Here is a 19,978-nt window from a genome sequence, read left to right as displayed (position 1 = left end):
ACTTTCAGAAAGTACAAAAATACCAAGAATAAATGGTCATTAAAAACATCATTTAGCTTACAGTGGGATTTGCTGTATGTGAGGCAATTGCACAACAACCATAATCTGTTTATAAGGCAGATGGAGAAGGGACCTAACACACAATTTAACAAATTAATTCAAAAATGTTAAATTCTAGAAATATTTAGGTCTGTTGCCAAATGAGGGTGGCACAGTGGCATAGCGGTAGAGCTACTGCCTTACAGCACCAGAGACCCAGGTATGATCCTGACTACAGGTGCTGTCTGTGGAATTTGTACGTTCTCCCTGTGATGGCATGGGTTTTCGCCAAGATCTTCGGTTTCCTCCCACACTCCAAAGATGTACAGGTTTGTAGGGTAAGAGGCTTGGTGTAAATGTAAAAATTGTCCATAGTGTGTGTGTAGGGTAGTGTTAATGTGCGGGGATCGCTGGTCGGTACAGACTCGGTGGGCCGAAGGGCCTGTTCCCCTGCTGTATCTATAAACTAAACTAAAATAAATATAATTAAAAATTTCAGGTGCTTTATCACAAAGTGATGTGGTCAGTTCCAATGGACAATATTTTCCATGAGAGGTAATAACATAAAACTCAAAGGCAATTGCAACAAATACTAATGAATGTCAGAATGCATTTTTAAACAGAAAATCTTGCTTGACAAAGACTTAATTTTTTGAATGGTAACAGAGAAGAAATAGTAATGATGCAGCAGATATAATCCATCCAGATTTTCACATGTTTTTTGATATGGTACATAACAGATGAATGATGAGGTCAGAATCAAAAGACAGGTCGCAGATTGGATTGTCAACTGATTTCAGGAAAGGGATGAATGTTGGGACTTTTCGCTGTTGGTGATATATATTAACAACTTGGATGTGAACAAAGATGGCATGATTAAGTCTCTAAAATTGGTGGTATTCTAGAAAGCAAGGAAGGCTACAACAAGATATAGATCAGATGGAAAGTTGGGCAGTGCAATGGCGGATGGAAATTAATCCTGCCAAGTGTGAGGTGATGCATTTTGGGAAGTCAAATAGGGGTAGAACCTATACCGTATTTACAAGCAAACCAAAGAACATTGATAAACAGAGAGACCTTTCTAGATTAATTGGGGCATCTTGGTCAGCATGTAGTAGTTGGGCCGAAGGGTCTGTTTCTGTGCTATATGACTCTATGACCTAGAGATCCATGTCCATAGTTACCCAAAAGTGGTGGCATTTATAGATATGGTGGTGAAGAAGGCGTATGGCATGATTCCCTTCATAGTTCAAGGCACAGAATATATAAGTTGGGATGCTACATTGCAACTTTACAAAACACTGGTTAGGCTGGACTTAGAGTGTGGTGTGCAGTTCTAGTCACCACACTATAGGAAGGATATGATTGTACTAGAATACAGAAAAGATTTACCAGGATGCTGTCTAGATTGGAAGACTTTAGTATTGGGAAATTAGATAGGCTGGGTTTGTTTTCCCAGAAATGAAGGAGCCTGAAGAATTACCTGACAGAATAATTTAAGTTTATGAGAGACATAGATTAGGTAGATAATATCAGTTTATCATGGGGGAGTTATCAAAAAAAATGAGGGTATAGGTTTACTGTGAGTGAATGGAGTTTTAGTTTAGTTTAAAGATACAGCATGGAAACAGGCCCTTTGGTCCACCCTGTCCATGCCGACCATCAATTGCCCATATCACACTTTCACATCCACTCACTAGGGGCAATTTACAGAGGCCAATTAACCCACAAACCCGCGCGACTTTGGGACACGGGAGGAAACCGGAGCACCCGGTGGAAATCCTCGTGGTCAGAGAGTGCGCAAACTCCACACATACAGCACCCGACGTCAGATTGAACTTGTGTCTCTGGTGCTGAGAGGCAGCAGCTCTACCAGCTGTGCCACTGTGCCACCATAAAAACATCAGTGAACTTGCAGATGGAAAAATAATTGGCAGAAGAGTTTTAAAGTGAGTTGTTGATATTTTGAACCACTGCCAGAGCAGGTAGTGGCATCAAATACAATACCTACAGTATGTAAAGAGGCATTTAGTTAAACACTTAAATAGGGAGGGCAGAGAAGGATAGAGTCCTAATCCGCCAAATGGGTTGAGATTAAGTAGGTAAAAAGATTGGCATGGACACGGTGGGCTGAAGGGCCATTTCTATGTTGTACAACTCTTATTCTAATGATGTAATGTAAAACACAATGTTTGGGAGAATAGGGCACCTATTCCAGTGGGCAGTGATCCTCTAAAAGGATCAGTACCATTACTGTTCACTGTTAGGAATACCTATTTAGACCTTGGATAATTCTAGCTTTGCAGATGATACCAACTTGGGAGGAATTAGGGTAACACTGCGTACAGTTCTTGTTACCTATTGTTTTGAAAAGAATACACAAGCATGAAAACGTGGAAAGGAACAAAGAAGATTTACAAAGATGATACTGAAAATAGAAAAGTATACATGTCAGGAAAGGATGAAAAGACTGGGTATCTTTTCTCTTGGAATAGGCTGGGGTTGATTTACAAAGATCTTTTAAATTATTAAGGTTTTTGAAAGAATAAACACAGAGAAAATGTACAGAAGCTCTCCAAGAGGTCATCATTATAGTGACTAAGAAATCCAACGAGAAACTCTGAATGTGGAATTCACCACCGCAACTGTGATTGACGATTTAAGGAGCAGCGAGATAAATGTATGAAAGAGAATAGAATAAAGAGCTCTAGTCAAGACCGTCATAAAGGAGGAAATAGGTGTCGAAAAGCAGAAGCATTGCTACATAAAGGTGTTCCAGGGAATTAATCACAAAAAGCAATAGACAGGTCCAACAAGTAGTCAGGAAGGTAAACGGCATTTCGGTCTTCATTGCAAAGGGACTGGTGTTTAATAATAGGTATGTTGCAATTGTACAGGATGTTGATGAAGCCTTCCCTGGAATACTGTGTACAGTTTTGGTCCCCTTACCATAAAAAAAGATACAGTAACATTGGAAACAGTACAAAGAAGATTCAGGTTCTTTTCTGGAATGAGAGGACCATCCTAACAAGAGAGACTAAATAATTTGGGTCTATATTCTTTCGAGTTTATTTGAACATGCAGGATCTGAAGATAGAGGGGTGACAGGGTAGGCGTTAGGATGTTTTCAGAAATGGGATAGCTTAAACAAGGGGGCATAACTGCAAGATAGAAGGATAGTCATTAAGACGGAGGTACATACAAATACTCAATCTCTGGAATTTTCTGTCCTGGCAGGTGGTAGAAGCTGGATCATCAGAAGTATTGAAAGTGGAGGTGGATAAATATTTGGTTAATTGAGGAATTGGGGGTATAGATGACCCCCACATTATGGAGGGGAAAACAATCAATATTACAATTCTCTGTAACGCAAACCCCTTTTCGCAATGAATCCCATGTTGTAAGTGGAACTGTGATCCGACAGGATGTTTCTTTATCTCAAATTAAACCATTTTACCTTTGATGACAAAGTGAGTCAATGCTGTTATTTAACAGCTGAGGGTAACATTAGACCCAGGATGGACAAGGCTCATCTGAAAGAAACAAATGTTGTCCTTTTGTTTAATTTTTAGTCACTCAATAATATGGGGCAATAAGATTTAGATATGACATCAGCATGTGGATTGGATTGTGACTTAACAGCCCTCCCCAGTGTGAGAACAGATGTCTCAGTGCATGTTGCCACATTCTCCATTTGTGGGGATTTTCCCTCATGCACAGGGCTCAGGTATTAGAAAGACTTTATGAAGTCGGGATATTAGGGAAAAGGATGGGATTTGAGGATCAGTGGTGATGGGAGGCGGGTGATGTAGATGGAGTTCAGGGGGTAACGCGCAGTAACTTATTGGAAGTGGGGTAAAGGTCGAGAGATTACATTAAGCTTGCCATGGTTACTACGGCTCTCCACATTGCAGCGTTGGAGAAAATGCCTTACAGATGAAGAGTCTGACAGTGCTGACATCTGCTCGCATGTCCTCAGACAGAAAAGTGTGACAAAGACGGGACTCGGCTGTACTGCCAACCCATTGACACAGTGAAATCATATCCAAATCTTTTTATCCCATACCATGACAAAAAATAAAGGCCGACAAAATTTGTTGCATCTTTCACATTTGCTGCATATTTATTTCCAACATAAATTCAGAAAGAGCAAATTTTGTTTCATATCACAAATTTCTGGGTATGATTTATGAATTTTAAAAGGGCAAATTTCTGTAGTCCAAACAGTCAAAACATGGGGGTCATCTGTAATTGGCACTGAAGAAGAGGTGAGGCCTATTTTCGATCAGACCTTAGGAGTCTGCTCCTGCTATTTTCTTGTTTTCTTATATTCTTACTACTTGCCTGATCTGGAACCCAATGAGTGTTGGGGAGCACAGGAGGGAAAGGGAAACTGGATTTGCTATTAATTCCAATCCAGTGTATCGCGTTCAGTATTTACTATGTGATCTCCTCTACACTGATAAACCAAATGGGAGATTGGGTGTTTGCTTTGGAGCAACTGTGTTCCGTCCGCAGTGATGACCCTGAGCCTGTTGCCTGTCTCTTTAATCCTCTGTCTCACTCCGATCTATTGGTCTGTGACCTTCTGCATTTTCACAGTGAAGCCCAACATACAAAACTTAACAAGGAATCCAAGGCATAGAGGCAAATTGGATATCTGTAACAAGTGGTGTACCATCGGGATATGTTTTACAACCTTTGTTATTTGTAAAATACATATATATATATATATATATATATATATATATATATATATATTTAAATGACAGATGAGAATGTAGATAGTACGATCTGTGCGTCTGCAGGCAACAAAAATTGGTGGAGTTGTAGATAACGAAGGTGATATTCAAAGAATAGCACAGGACATAAATGAGCTGGAAGTTGGGCAGAGCAATGATGGATGGAATTTAATTCAGATAAGCATAAGATGATGCACTTGTGTACCGTTTTGACTGTATTTCGGACACATAACCCATAAAATAAACATCGCCATTTTGATCTAATACTTCCGTGTTCAATGTTGTCATTAACGCGTGCTTCGTTGAATGATGACTCCTGAGGTTGATGCTCAAATTTTCTTCAAGTTAAAGTTTGACTACTCAATAATATTAAAATTGTGGGTTTTTTTTTTCATCAACCGCTGTCACAATGGGAATCCAATGGGTCGTCTAGCATATAATAAATTGCAGGGACATGAGGAGCAATAATGTGCAGAGAGTTCTTGGCATGCAGGTCCATGGCTGCCTGAAAGTAGAGACATGAATGGATAATAATGAAAAAAGGCATTTAGTATGCTTGTCCTCACAGGCTGAGACATCAAGTATAATAGTTGGTACATGACGTTGCAGTTGTGCGGTACATCAGTTAAACCACACTTACTAGTCATCAACCACAGGAAGATGAGGAAGCAATTGAGAAAGTGTAGAAGATATTCACATTCTGGGATGTTGCCCAGAATGGAGGACTGTAGTTATAAGGAGAGATTTGATAGGTTAAGTTTATTTTCATATGAATGTGGAAGGCTGAGGGGTGATCTTACAAGGGTTTATAAAATTATGCGGGGCATAGATAAGATAGATCATTAGAATCTTAAGGGCCTGTCCCATTTAGGCGATTTTTTTGGCGACTGCCGGCGACTGTCGAAGTCCTAGCAGATCGCCAAACTTTTCTTTTGCCCGACGACAATGACCACGACAATGCCGAGTCAGGTCGAGATTACAGCGTCTTCTGAAACACACCGAAAATTACCACGCTGTCAATGCTTCTCCGGCGTCCTGGTTTTTGCTGAAATCACTGACAAGTCGATAAGTACTTGAGAGTGTTGAACTATAACACCTTGTATGGGTTACTTAAAAACCAAGCTTCACTGTAACAAGGAATAAACGGGGTTTATTTCCAGTTTACTAATAACTGTATTAAAAAAAAAAATGTTTAAGTGGTTCAGTGGATTTTTGTGAAAAGTGTGTGGGCATTCTTTGAAAATATAAGGGAGATGTATATCTGGTTTCTGCGTTGCATATCTGGGTTTGGAGCTCACTTTAAATGTAATGGCTGAGGCCAAAAACATTGCGAAAATTCCCATGCTGTCAATGCTTCTCTGGCGTCCTAATTTTCGCTGAAATTACTGACAAGTCGGTAAGTACTTGAGAGTTTTGAACTATAACACCTTGTATGGGTTACTGAAAAACCAAGCTACACTGTAACAAGGAATAAACCGGATTTACTTCCAGTTTACTAATAGCTGTATTTTTTTAAAAAGTGGTTCAGTGAATTTTTGTGAAAAGTGAGTGGGCATTCTTTGAAAATGTAAGGGAGATACATATCTGGTTTCTGGGTTGAATATCTGGGTTTGGAGCCCACTTTAAATGTAATGGCTGAGGCAAAAACATCGCGAAAATTCCCACGCTTACCTGACCGTCAAACTGTCGCCTCCAATCTACCTGTCAAATGTCCTGACGGTAAATAAATTTGTTAAACACAAGCATTTTATGGTATTTTGAGATGACTTTACTTATTTTAATGGTATTTATTCACAAAATGCTGGAGTAACTCAGCAGGTCAGGCAGCATCTCAGGAGAGAAGGAATGGGTAACGTTTCGGGTCGAGACCTTTCTTCAGACTGAAGAAGGGTCTCGACCTGAAACGTTACCCATTCCTTCTCTCCCGAGATGCTGCCTGACCTGCTGAGTTACTCCAGCATTTTGTGAATAAATATCTTCGGTTTGTACCAGCATCTGCAGTTATTTTCTTATATTACTTATTTTAATATTATGTGCTTCTAAATGCATCTTAAGAGAACCTATCAAACCTGGGGACAGCATGCGACAGCGACCTCAATAAACTACGATACCTGGCAACAAGCCAGCCGTCGCCGAGAAATTTCAAACCATTTGATTTCTCAGCGACGCGCCGAGATCATGCCCGTGACACTCCGGTGAACTGTCGGCGACAGCCTAGTCGCCGGCAGTCGCCTTAAAATCGCCTAAGTGGGACAGGCCCTTTACTCCCAGGTTAGGGGAGTCTAAAACTAGAGAGCACAGGTTTAAAGTGAGAAAGGAGAAATTAAAAGGAGATCTGATGGGTATATCTGGAATGAGCTGCCAGAGGAGGTTATGAAAGCAGATACAATTTTTTTGGACGTGTACTTGACAGAAAGGAATACTAGCAAATGGGATTGGTGAAGATAGTCATCAAGTTCGGCACGGACATGGTGGACCTAAAGGGACAGTATCTGTACTGTATGTTGAAGCGGGACACGAGTGTCAAGCAAAGCCAATGAAGTGGGACACGTGTCAAGCGAAGTTTTCTTTATTCCTCAAGCTCCATACAGCTCCCCAAACCCCCAACCCGTTCAACTCCTCCTGGAACTCCACTACCAACTACCACTCCATCCCATTCCAAGTTCCGTGACCCCCACCCCCAGAGCCGAGGGTAGGCACCATGCGTGGCTCAGCACCAGGGACCGCCACAGGACTACCACTCAGAACCAGAGGCATGGAACCGAATTGGAAGACGAACGAGGCGGCCGGACCTCGTGCATATGTCCCCACGCACAGGGGACATGCCCAATATGGTCGTATTCGGGAGCAACCGGGAGAGCGGACGCCCCCGACGACGAGGTTGGGCCACCCGCACTGGCTCGCTAAGGTCCAAATGGGCCGGCTTCACAGACACAGTCTCGCAACGACCACCCATGTCCAAAACAAAAGTAGTAGGCCCATGCTGCAGCACCCGAAAGGGATCCTCATATGGGCGCTGCAAAGGCGACCTGTGGGGGCCGCGGCGCAGAAAAACATACAAACCATGAGAGCCAGCGGCACATGAGCAGGAGCCCATAGCGAGACGTCGGGATAGGAGACTGGGCGCCAATCTTCTCCCGCAAACGGACCAATACAGATGACGGCTGCTCCCAGGACGCACCAGCAGCCGGAATAAATTCCCCGGGAATAGTGAGCGGGACGCCATAGACTAATTCGGCTGAGGATGAAGCCAAATCCTCCTTCGGAGCGGTCTGAATACCCAGCAAAACCCATGGCAGCTCATCCATCCATTCGGGACCCGTGAGGCGTGCCTTCAAAGCGGCCTTGGGATGGCGGTGGAACCGCTCCACCAACCCATTAGACTGGGGATGATACGCCGTCGTGTGGTGAAGCTGTGTCCCCAACAGACGAGCCATTGCGGACCACAGCTCAGACGTGAACTGGGCACCCTGGTCCGAGGAAATGTCCAGCGGCACCCCGAAACGGGCAATCCAGTGGGTCACAAGGCACCCCAGGATGGAGGCAGCGGCCCCACGATATCCACGTGAACATGGTCACTGCGAACTCCTGCGCTGGCGCCTGCACGTGCAACTGCACCTTCGAAGTTTGGCACGGAATGCATGCGCGGGCCCAACGACCGACTTGCTTCGGCAACCCATGCCACATGAAACTTGCAGCCACCATCATGATCATTGCAGTTAGATGGGTGGGCTAACCCATGAATGACGTCGAAAATCCAGCGATGCCAGGCAGCCGGGACAATGGTCCGCGGCTGCCCCGTGGAAACGTCGCACAGGACAGTAAAACCGGAGGGACCCAACGGTGGCCATTCCGCTGGGTCGTCCAGCACCAAACCAGGAACTGCAGTTCAGTAGGCTGGTATCTCCTCTTCCGCCAGCTGCGCCGCGGCTAAGGGGCAATAATCTATGCCCGGGGCCACATCAAGAATGGCCTCGTTAGATGGGCGGGACTGGGTGTCAACAAACCCCAGGTAACACTTGCCTGCAATGTGGCAGATGTCGGTCGTGAATTCGGAGATTGTTGTGAGCTAGCGCTGCTGCCGAGCGGACCAGGGATCCAAAACCTTAGCGAATGCAAACGTGAGGTGCGTATGGTCAGTGAAGGCAGTAAAGTCCCGGCCCTCCAGGAAATAGCGGAAGTGTCGTACTGCCAAGTGCAAGGCGAGGAGCTCCGGGTCGAACGCACTGTACTTCCGTTCTGGCGACTGAAAAAGGCGAGAGGGCGCCAGTGACCGTCGAGCGACTGTTCCAGCACACCGACGACCGCGGACACCGAGGCATCCGCCGTTAGGGCTGTAGGGGCGTCAACCCATGGATGCACCGGCATCATCGCCCGAGACAACGCTTCCTTCACCCCGTCAAAAGCAGCCACCGCGTCGTCGTTCCACTGCACGTCCCACTGCTTACTCGTTAGCAACTGAAAGAGCAGCCGCATTATCTTTGCCGCCTCCACCACAAATCAGTGATAAAACATGACCATCCCTACAAACTCCTGAAAGCCCTGCACTGTGGAAGTTCGTGGAAACTGGCGAATGGCGGCACGGTAGCGCAGCGGTAGAGTTGCTGCTTTACAGCGAATGCAGCGCCGAAGACTCAGGTTCGATCCTGACTACGGGTGCTGCACTGTAAGGAGTTTGTACGTTCTCCCCGTGACCTGCGTGGGTTTTCTCCGAGATCTTCGGTTTCCTCCCACACTCCAAAGACGTACAGGTATGTAGGTTAATTGGCTGGGTAAATGTAAAAATTGTCCCTAGTGGGTGTAGGATAGTGTTAATGTACGGGGATCGCTGGGCGGCACGGACTTGGAGGGCCGAAAAGGCCTGTTTCCGGCTGTATATATATGATATGACCCTGTCCGGGAGCGGAACAGCACCGTGTTGCGTCACGCGGTGGCCCAGAAAGTCGATGGCATGGAGGCCGAACTGGCATTTGATGACGAGACCATGGTCGCTGAGGCGAGGCATAACGGAGGTGGGTGCAATGTTCTTGCTGAGAGCGACTAGCCACGAGGATATCGTCCATGTATATGAAAAGGAAATCGAGTCCCCGACCCAGGGTTTCCATCACGAGTTGGAAGGCCTGCGCGGCGTTCTTAAGGCTGAAGGGCATACGGAGGAACTCAAACAACCCGAAGGAGGTGATTATAGCCGTTGTGGGCACGTCCTCCAGCCGCATAGGAATCCGGTGGTAACCCTGGGCTAAGTCGACCTTCGAAAAGAACTTAGCCCCAGCCAGATGGACGGAGAAGTCGTGGATGTGGGGAATGGGGTAGCGATCCACGATGGAGGCGTCGTTCAGGCGGCGGTAGTCGCCACACGGCCTCCAGCCCCCAGAGGTCTTCGGTACCATGTGCAGCGGGGAAGTCCATGGGCTATCCGAGCGCCGGACAATTCCCATAGCCTCCATGTTGCGAAACTCAGCTTTGGCAATCAGGAGCTTGTTGGGAGGCAGCCTGCGGGCGTGGGCATGAAGCGGTGGTCCCAAAGTAAGAATGTGGTGCACCACACCATGTTTCGGGCTGGGCAAGTGGAATTGCAGAGTCAAAATTTCAGGAAAGTCCCCCAACATTTGGGCATAAATGTTGTCCACTGCAGACACTGGGTTGCGGATTGGCGTGGCGGACGCAGCAGGGCACAAGAAGATCACTTCCGATGTGGAAGCATGGACGAGGCGTTGCCCCCTCACGTCAACTAAAAGTGATTGCGCCCGCAGGAAGTTGACGCCCAGCAACGGCTGGGACACGTCTGCAATGGTGAAAGGCCAGGTGAAGTGGCAAGAGCAAAGATAAGCGAAATGGTGCGGACGCCGTAGGTTCGTATGGTGCTGCCATTCGCGGCAGTTAACGAGGGCCCCTGCTTCCCAGAACGGGTGTCCACCCCCGATGGGGGCAAAACGCTGACTTCCGCTCGTGTCCACCAGGAATCGTCGTCCCAAGCGCCGGTCCCATGCATATAAGCGATGTATCTGGCAGACCGCCGAGGTCATTTATCGGAAATGAACAGGGCGAGCGGCATTGGCGGGCCGCGGAACCCCAGCGTTGGTGGTAAAACACAACGTCTTCTTGTTCATACCAGCTTCTCCCGGAGCAAGAGACTCAGCTGAGCCCCCGGTGGGCGCGGCCCCAGATCGCTGTGCCCTCGTAGGCGCTGTCGACACACGATCGAGCGAACCTCCGCCCTGCCGCATGGCTAGCTACAGCTCATCTGCGTGTTCCGCTAGCTGCAGGGGGTCATCGAAACTCGCCCCTGAGAGGAGCAGGTGGATGTCATCGGGCAACTGCTCTAGGAAGGCGTACTCAAAAATGCAGGCAGGTGGCCGTCCATGAGGGCCGATGGCTTACGGTCGCCGAGCCCGCCCATGTGGAGGATCCGCACCACTCGCTCTAGGCGGCTGAGCCCGAAAGTGCGGAGGAGCAGCACCTTGAGGCCTTCGTATTTGTTGGCCGCTGGCGCTCGCGTGGGTAAGGCACCAACCGACCGGCCGCCTCCTGTTTGAGCGCGCCGACGACATAGAAGTATCGGGTGTTGTCGGCTGCAATCCTGCGGATGTGGAATTGAGCTTCCACCTGCTGGAACCATACCTGGGGCTGCGAGGTCCAGAAGACCGGCAGCTTAACTGCGACCGCGTTTTGTTGGGCCTGGTCGGCGGCAACGGCGGGTCGAGCGCTGGCGGCGTCCATTATTGCGATCCAAAATACATAGAGACCTGGGTGTCCTTGTACACCACTCACTGAATGTAAGCGTGCAAGAACAGCAGGCAGTGAAGAAAGCTAATGGCATGTTGGCCTTCATAACGAGAGGATTTGAGTATAGGAGTTGTATAGAGCGCTGGTGAGACCACATCTGGAGTATTGTGTGCAGTTTTGGTCTCCTAATTTGAGGAAGGACATCCTTGCTATTTAGGCGAGGTTAAACTCCAGGATGGCGGGACTGTCATATGAGGAAAGATTGGAAAGACTGGGCTTGTATTCACTGGAGTTTAGAAGGATGAGAGGGGATCTTATAAAGACGTATAAAATTATAAAAGGACTGGACAAGCTAGATGCAGGAAAAATGTTCCCAATGTTGGGGAAGTCCAGAACCAGGGGCCACAGTCTAAGAATAAAACAGAGGCCATTTAAAACAGAGGTGAGAAGAAACTTTTTCATCCAGAGAGTTGTGAATTTGTGGCATTCTCTGCAGCAGAGGGCAGTGGAGGCCAATTCACTGGATGAATTTAAAAGAGAGTTAGAGCTGTAGAGGCTAGTGGAATCAAGGGATATGGGGAGAAGGTAGGCAGAGGTTAATGATTGTGGATGATCAGCCATGATCACAATGAATAGCGGTGCTGGCTCAAAGGGTCAAATGGCATCCTCCTGCACCTATTTTCTATGTTTCTATGTTTCTATTTTACCTCCTCATTCCACATATCCAACACCCAAAAGTTGCCCCTCAGATTCCTATTAAATTTTTTGCCTTTCACCTACTTTGGGTAAAAGACTCTGTGCATTCACCCTAACCATTGCCCTCATGTTCTTATACCCTATACGATCACCCCTCATCCTCCTGCATTCCAAGGAATATACAGACACTCCCCAACTTACGAAATAGGCAACTTACATAAATTTGCACTTACATAAACAATTCTGTATTAAGTCCCTCGTGCAATCAAGGCAGTTTGTAATTTCCACAACACTGAACGATCACTCATAGAAACATAGAAAAATAGGTGCAGGAGTAGGCCATTCAGCCTTTCGAGCCAGCACCACCATTCAATATGATCATGGCTGATCATCTAAAATCAGTACCCCGTTCCTGCATTTTCCCCATATCCCTAGACTTCTTTAGCCCAAGAGCTAGATCTAACTCCCTCTTGAAAACATCCACTGAATTCTGCCTTCTGTGGCAGAGACTTCCACAGATTCACAACTCTCTGGGCGAAGAACAGCTTACATCGCAAACAAGCTGGCAATGACGGCGGTGCTTACCCAGAAGGCTGCGTGCCGCAGAAAATGCCCTAACAGCAAGGCAACTCAAGCTGGCAATGATGGCAGTGATTACCCAGAAGATCGCATAAAGTGCCTTGGACACCACTGAGACAGTAAATACTCTCAGCGAGTTATTTCGCACAGGGGATGGGGATAGTGATTCTGACATATAAATGCTATCTTACATAAGGGGACATGGAGTGTAAGCCTTATATAAGTCGAGGAGTGCCTGAAGTCCGAGCCTGCCCAACTCTCCCGCACAACCTCTCAAGTCCTGGAAACATCCTCGTAAATCTTCTCTGCATTCTTTACAGCTTAACAACATCCTTCCTGTAGCCTGGTGACCAAAAATGGAACAGAATACTCTACATATGGCTTCACAAATGTCTTGTACAACAGTAACATAGCTTCCAAACTTCTATACTCAATACTCCAATTGATAAAGGCCAATGTACCAAAAGCCTTCTTGACCACCCTATCTACTTGTGACGCCACTTCCAAGAAACTATGTACCTGCATTCCTAGATCCCTCTGGTCTACAACACTCACTAAATACTGTGTAGGTCTGCTAAATACTGTGTAGGTCTTACTCTGGTTTGACATCCCAAAATGCAGCACCTCGCACTTATCTGCATTAAACTCCAATATGCATTCCTCACCCCACTTACCCAATCAAGATCCTGATCTTGATCAAGATCCTGCTGTAATTTTTGATAAGAACCCAAATAATATTGAAATATTTAAAATACAAAGAATCAGCCTCAAGGGTCAGTGAATAATTGTGCTCTCTTCAATAGACATTATAATTAACATTTGAGAGCCCCATATGCTTTTACATACAATTAGCTTTTGACTATTATTCTCCTTCAGGAGTAAAATAACTAGAATCTTTAAATTACTTCTAACACAAAGAATGACCGAGAAGTCTGTAACTTTTTTTTCTTACCTGTGGATGCTGTCTGGGAACTCTTTGAAACAGGATACTGTCAGGATCAGTAAAGTTCCTGTTTATATGTACCAAGCTGGTCATTATTAGAAGAGATCTACAGCAGATATTCTCCATGCTCAAACCTGTGCATTTACTATACATGTGAAGACAAAGACATTGATTCTAACCTGCAAAAGTGTGTTATGCTATTGGAGAGAGAGAGACAGCTCATTGTAAACATTGAAACTAGAGAAAGAACCAAGAATATCCATCTCATGTCGCACCCAACAGTTATTAGGTCTTCACGATTAACACTGCTCTTCTCTCCGCAGATGCTCGGTGTTTCCAGCATTTTCTGTTTTTATTTCAGACTTTTAAGTCATGCCTACTCATGCTGACAAATTAAACACTCATGCAGACCGACAACGTAACAGCCAACTATTGTTCAAAGAGGAAACGAACCTCACAACCAGGATAAATAAGGTACTGAAATTGTTGTTTCAATAAGTTTACCAAGAGCTATAAACATAGTTTTATACTTTTATCATAATTAAGTTTAGGGTTTTGGGGGGCATGAGTTGTGTTCACCAATAAAAAGATTACTACATTCTCAGTTCCAGCTGTTAAATTATTAATCTATGATATAAATGATACAACACTCATCATTAAATTATGTCAATTTCAACACTAAGAGCAATCAATTAAATGGTTACAAGGATAGACGCAAAAAGCTGGAGTAACTCAGTGGGACAGGCAGCATCTCTGGCGAGAAGGAATGGGTGACGTTTCGTGTCGAGACCCTTCTTCAGACATCTGAAGAAGGGTCTTGACTCAAAACGTCATCCATTCCTTCTCTCCAGAGATGCTGCCTGTCCCACTGAGTTACTCCAGCTTTTTGTGTCTATCTTCGGTTTAAACCAGCATCTGCAGTTTTCTTTTCCCTACACATCTGCAGTTTCTTCTTACACAATGGTTATAAGGAAGACACAAAATGCTGGAGTAACTCAGCGGGACGGGCAGCATCACTGGAGAGAAGGAGTGGGTGATGTTTCGGGTTGAGACCCTTCTTCAGACTGGTTACAAGGACTGTTTAAAAAAAATTGAAACTAAACCAATTCAAATAGTCCATTCTCTGATTATCCTACAAATGGGTGATGAGTGAAACAATGCGTGTACAATAAATGCCGCCACCGGGGAGGTAATACTTTAAAAATCGTGCCTTTAAGATACAAGAAACAATAAGGTAGATTCCGTGTACAGTAAAACTCATTATTTCAGAGTTGAACCATTGTTAAAGGACCCAAGAGGCTACAGGAAGCGCAGTATAGATGCTGATAGGAACTGAAATTAACATTCATTAAATCATGACAAAGATAAATCCTTAAAAGCGATGCTGTGATCTACCATTATTAAACTTGATTGTGGCACATTAGCAATTCATTAAAAAGACACAAAGTCACTCAGCGGGTCAGGGCAGCATCTCTGGAAGACATGCATAGGCGATGTTTGTGATCAAATAACCGCTATAACTAATTTGCAAGAGTGACCAACATTGATTAAATCTGTATTGGTAATTTTATACCACATAAAATCCAAATACCAACATGTGACTCATGGAGACCCTGCACAATTACACTAATGTAACAATTTGATAGACTGTCATGCTTGCAAACATAACTAATCAAAAAACACTTTTGAAAGGTACAGCGAAACATTGAGATCTTCCAAATGAAGCACTTTTCAAAGCATGATTTGGGGATGAGAAAGTCATGAACATTTATTTGTCCCATTATCCCCTGAGCAAGGAGCACTGCTGGACTGGCAAGCCCCAAACATGCAGATTTAATTGCAACAGTAAAATAAAAACCTTTTAAAAGATAATGATCCACCGACATAAGCGTCTGAGGCGACAGCTGAACCTCAGCACGTCCATCTCCCTAAACCTGTCCACATCCTACCATGTGACTCTCCAAACAGTGAAAGAGAGTAAAAGGGAGAGAGAGCTTTTCATTGCAGAGAACCAAACAGAAAATGTTGGTAGCATAGGTGTAAGTGAAATAACTTTGAGTGTCAGCCAACAGACAAAGAAATGCATTAGCGAGATAGATCTAGCATCAGAAAAGCCGACCAGACAGAAATACAAAAACTGAGAAACAGGAGAACAGATACATGGGGAAAGAAGCATGGCAAAACACATAAAGAGAGGTTTCAACTATAACCCTTGATGGATAAGAAGTGCCTGGGTCAAAGTTGGAGCCCTTACATTGAAAATCCAGCTCCATATGCTGCGTTCATGCACCAATATTCATACCAGTGATTCACAAACAAGACAATGTTGCCACTGAATGCTCAAGGGGCTGCTTGACATTACTGGCATCATGACACAATTTCACCATCAGCCCCTCATTTATCACACTGAGGCCAAATCAACTTTTATATCTCCAACCCACTGAATGACTATGACGTAACACCTTGCAAACCCTCACAATACAGTCCTCAAACTACTCATCTACTGAACCACACCAAAGAGATAATACACATGGTTGTTCTAAGACATGGATTTTAAGGATTTGTAGGAAAGAACTGCAGATGCTGGTTTAAATCGAAGGTAGACACAAAATGCTGGAGTAACTCAGCAGGACAGGCAGCATCTCTGGAGAGAAGGAATGGGTGACGTTTCAGGTCGAGACCCTTCTTCAGACTGATGTCAGGAGAGTCAATCCGAAATGCCACCCATTCCTTCTCTCCAAAGATGAATTTTAAGGAGTGTCGTAAAGGTGAGAATGATTTTGTAGATACCTTTGGGGAGGGAATTATGGAAATCACAGCTGACCTAGCTTAAGGCATGGTCAACAGACACTGGATAACAAGGTCCCGTGACACGCAACCAGAACAGTAGAGTGCAAAGATCACCAAAGGTTATAGTTTTAGAATAGGGAAGCCACTTGGAATCTGAGGGCAGGTTAAGAATTTTTAAATTAGACTGCACCAGGAAAGAGCAAGCAAAGAGTTGATAGATAGATAGGAGTTCAAGTGGGTTTGCAGAATTTTATATGAGCTCACATTTATGAAGGGCAAAAATTGGGAGCTCAGCTAGGAGAGTAACAGACCAGTCAGGTTTGGGGGTAACCATGCATTTCATCAGCAGAGGCAGGGGGAAAAAATCCATGAATTTGATGTGAAAATAGGTGATACCTGTGACGGAGCAGTTAACCTCAAAGTTATTCCCTCAAACTCTATCCGTGGCCCTATAAATTCTTTGCACTCAGGTCCAGCTCTGATCTGAACACCAGAATTGGCTCTGCCTTCATTGTTAAACCTGGCAACGCATTCCAGACCCTAATCACTTGCCATCTAAAATTAAAATTTCCTCATGATCCACAAGAATACACTTAATATGATCATATGCTGATCTGTGCTGACCTCAGCTCCTCTTTTGTGCCTGTTCCCCAGAACTCTCATCCTCTCAATATTCTAAATACTTATATGGTCTAAGTACAACTACATATATGTCTCATATATCTCATGATCTAGTCTCCACCATCCTTGGGAGCAGAAAATTTCATTGATTCATTGAGGCTTCTGAACAGTCCTTTCATAAGCTCAGGTACTGTCCAAATCACTGCACCATTCCGGACACAGGACTTTGTCTATAGAACTGATGCGCTACATGCTGAGAACTATATTCAACACTCTGTATCTTCCCCTTCACTCTACCTTTTGTACTTGAGTTTGACTTGATATGTATAGTACTATCTGACCTGATTGGATAGCAAGTTAAACAAAACTTTTCACTGTACCTCAGTACATATAACAATAATAATAAACCTAAATCAACCTCTGAGACATTTTTAATTTATTTTATTTAGATTTTAGAGGTACAGCATGGAAACAGGCCCTTCGGCCCACCACGTCCATGCCAACCAGCAATCACCCCATCCAGTAACACTATCCTACACATGAGGGACAATTTATAATTTTACTGAAGCCAATTAACCTACAAACCAGTAGGTCTTTGGAGTATGGGAGAAAACCAGAGCACCTGGAGAAAATCCATGGAAGAACATACAAACTTTATACAGACAGCACCCATAATCAGGATGGAACCCAGGCAACTGGCGCTGCAAGGCAGCAGCTCTACCTCTGTGCCACTATGCCACCCAGTTCTTTTGCCAATCACCTTCATTTTCCCACCCAGTGTTCTTGACCCTTATGACATGGGATCACTTTCTCTTCAACCATGCTGCCTGTGTCCTCCATGATTTAAAATATCTCTGTCTGATCCCCTCACACATTCATTTCCTCCAGCCTGTCCATATAATCCAAGCCCCTTTGTATTTTATTAAATCCTTTCTGCATTCTTTGTAAAACATGTGCCATCCAGAATAGTGCATAATATTCCAGTTGCGGACTGAACCATTATTTTAGAACTATACATCACGACTTTCTTGCTCTTGTACTCTATGTCTCTATTTGTAACGGACAGGATCCTGTATGTTGCTTTCAACCACTTTAGAGATCCTTCAAAACAACTCTGATGAAATGTGTCAAATCTTAAGCATTAATACTATTCCCCACTCCTCAGAACACTCCTCAGAGTGTTTCAAACATTTCCCGTTTTTATTACAGATTTGTAATTTTTAATTTTTTTTATTTTCAACCAAAGACATCTAAAAACCTGAAAAACAGAACCAGGAGCTGTTTTATGCCATTCTTTGCTTCCCACTATGTGTAAGATGGGTGGAAGGCTTGATCCCCAGAGTTTCCATTGGTAACTCTAGTTCCTCCCATTGCACAATATGTGAGAGACACAAAGTGAGCCCAAGAGAATGCAGCGCAAGTGTGCAAAGTTACACAACAGGTAGATGATAGGATAAACAAGCAAAAAAACACAAACACTTAAGAGACAAAGATCAACAATAAACACACAAATACACATACTGTAACACAGCAAACAAAACAATGTCAAATATTCAAAATAGGATGCCTTAACTGTAGGAACAGTACCTCATATTCCATTTGAGTAGCCAACAGCATGAACTTTGAATTCTTAAATTTTAGGTAACAACCTCCCCCCCGCCCCCCCCCCCCCCCCCTCCCCCCCCCCTCCCCTCCCTCCTCCTCCTGCCTTCCCTGGGACCTACCTGGATGCACATCCATGTTCCCATTATCCCACTCCCTTTCCCTTCTTCCCCCTCACCCATCTCCTTCCAACTATATCCCTTTCTCTGGCTTCACATTTCACTCCTTCTCCTTATCTCTTTTGTCTTCTTTTCATGTCTACCCACCTGACAATCAAAGCCCCCCTCATCTGTATCCACCTGCAACTTGCCTGGATTCGTCCTGCCCCCACTACAGTTCCAGCTTTCCCCTCCCTACTATAATCAGTCTGACCCGCTGAGTTATTCCAGTACATTGTGATTTTAAAAAAATCCAAATTATAATTTAGTGACTCAAAAATCTCACAAAGAAAATGTATCGTGAATGGTGAAAATCAGCATAACAGTCACGGATAACAACAAAAAAGAAACTGCTGGAGAAGCTCAATACTCTGTGCCAGGACACAATAGATGCAGAAAGGATTTAGAAAAATGCTGAGGAGTCAGATGATGTGAACAGGCTGCGAAAACTGGATTTGTGAGGGGATATGACAGAAACACATAACAAACCCATTCACAAATGCACAGTGTAGTATGTTGTCTCAGAAACAATTGGAAACAAAGGTAAATAGGAAAAGCAGTAAGGACAACCAGATATCAGCGAGTGAGAAAGAAACAATAGATACCATGAGCCAGAAAATGTCACGGTAAATATGAACAGGCAGTTTGATCGGTAACTACTTATCAGACAACAGACAACTGTTGATAGTATGAAACACTACTAGGTCTAATGTCTACTTGCTGAGATATAGAGATGGAAAAACGGTCCATTTCTTGCACAGTCCATGGAAATATGCTGGGTGGAAACATAGAGTTTGGGTGGAGACGGAGAGGCCAGTGACTTTGTGGAGGGAAGACTGAGCTCATTGGATATATGTGGGTGGGGGTGAATAATTGTCCGTAGAAAGAAAGGGGCCACAGCCTCCGTAGGTCAAGTAAGCACAGTCCATGGGGACAGTGTTTGAGAGGAAACGACTAAAAGTCAATGTCTGTGTTTGTCGGGGGGAGTGGGATATGAGAACTTGGATGTGAGCATGAGAAGGAAGGAAGTCAGGCATCAGGAATAACTCACAACTCTGCTTTTCAAACGTCGAGGATGGGTC

At 44.6% G+C, this 19,978-nt stretch overlaps 1 protein-coding gene across 2 annotated transcripts in view; it reads right to left on the bottom strand.

Annotated features, from left to right (window-relative positions):
- LOC144593389 (phosphofurin acidic cluster sorting protein 1-like) overlaps positions 1 to 19,978 on the bottom strand; it is a 135,714-nt gene that overhangs the window by 114,978 nt on the left and 758 nt on the right. The window lies entirely within an intron of this gene.

The sequence above is a fragment of the Rhinoraja longicauda genome, chromosome 5, assembly GCF_053455715.1.
Source record: "Rhinoraja longicauda isolate Sanriku21f chromosome 5, sRhiLon1.1, whole genome shotgun sequence".
Taxonomy (NCBI): domain Eukaryota; kingdom Metazoa; phylum Chordata; class Chondrichthyes; order Rajiformes; family Arhynchobatidae; genus Rhinoraja; species Rhinoraja longicauda.
The sequence above is the reverse complement of the archived record's forward strand: the minus strand, read 5'-3'. Positions and strand labels throughout refer to the sequence as shown.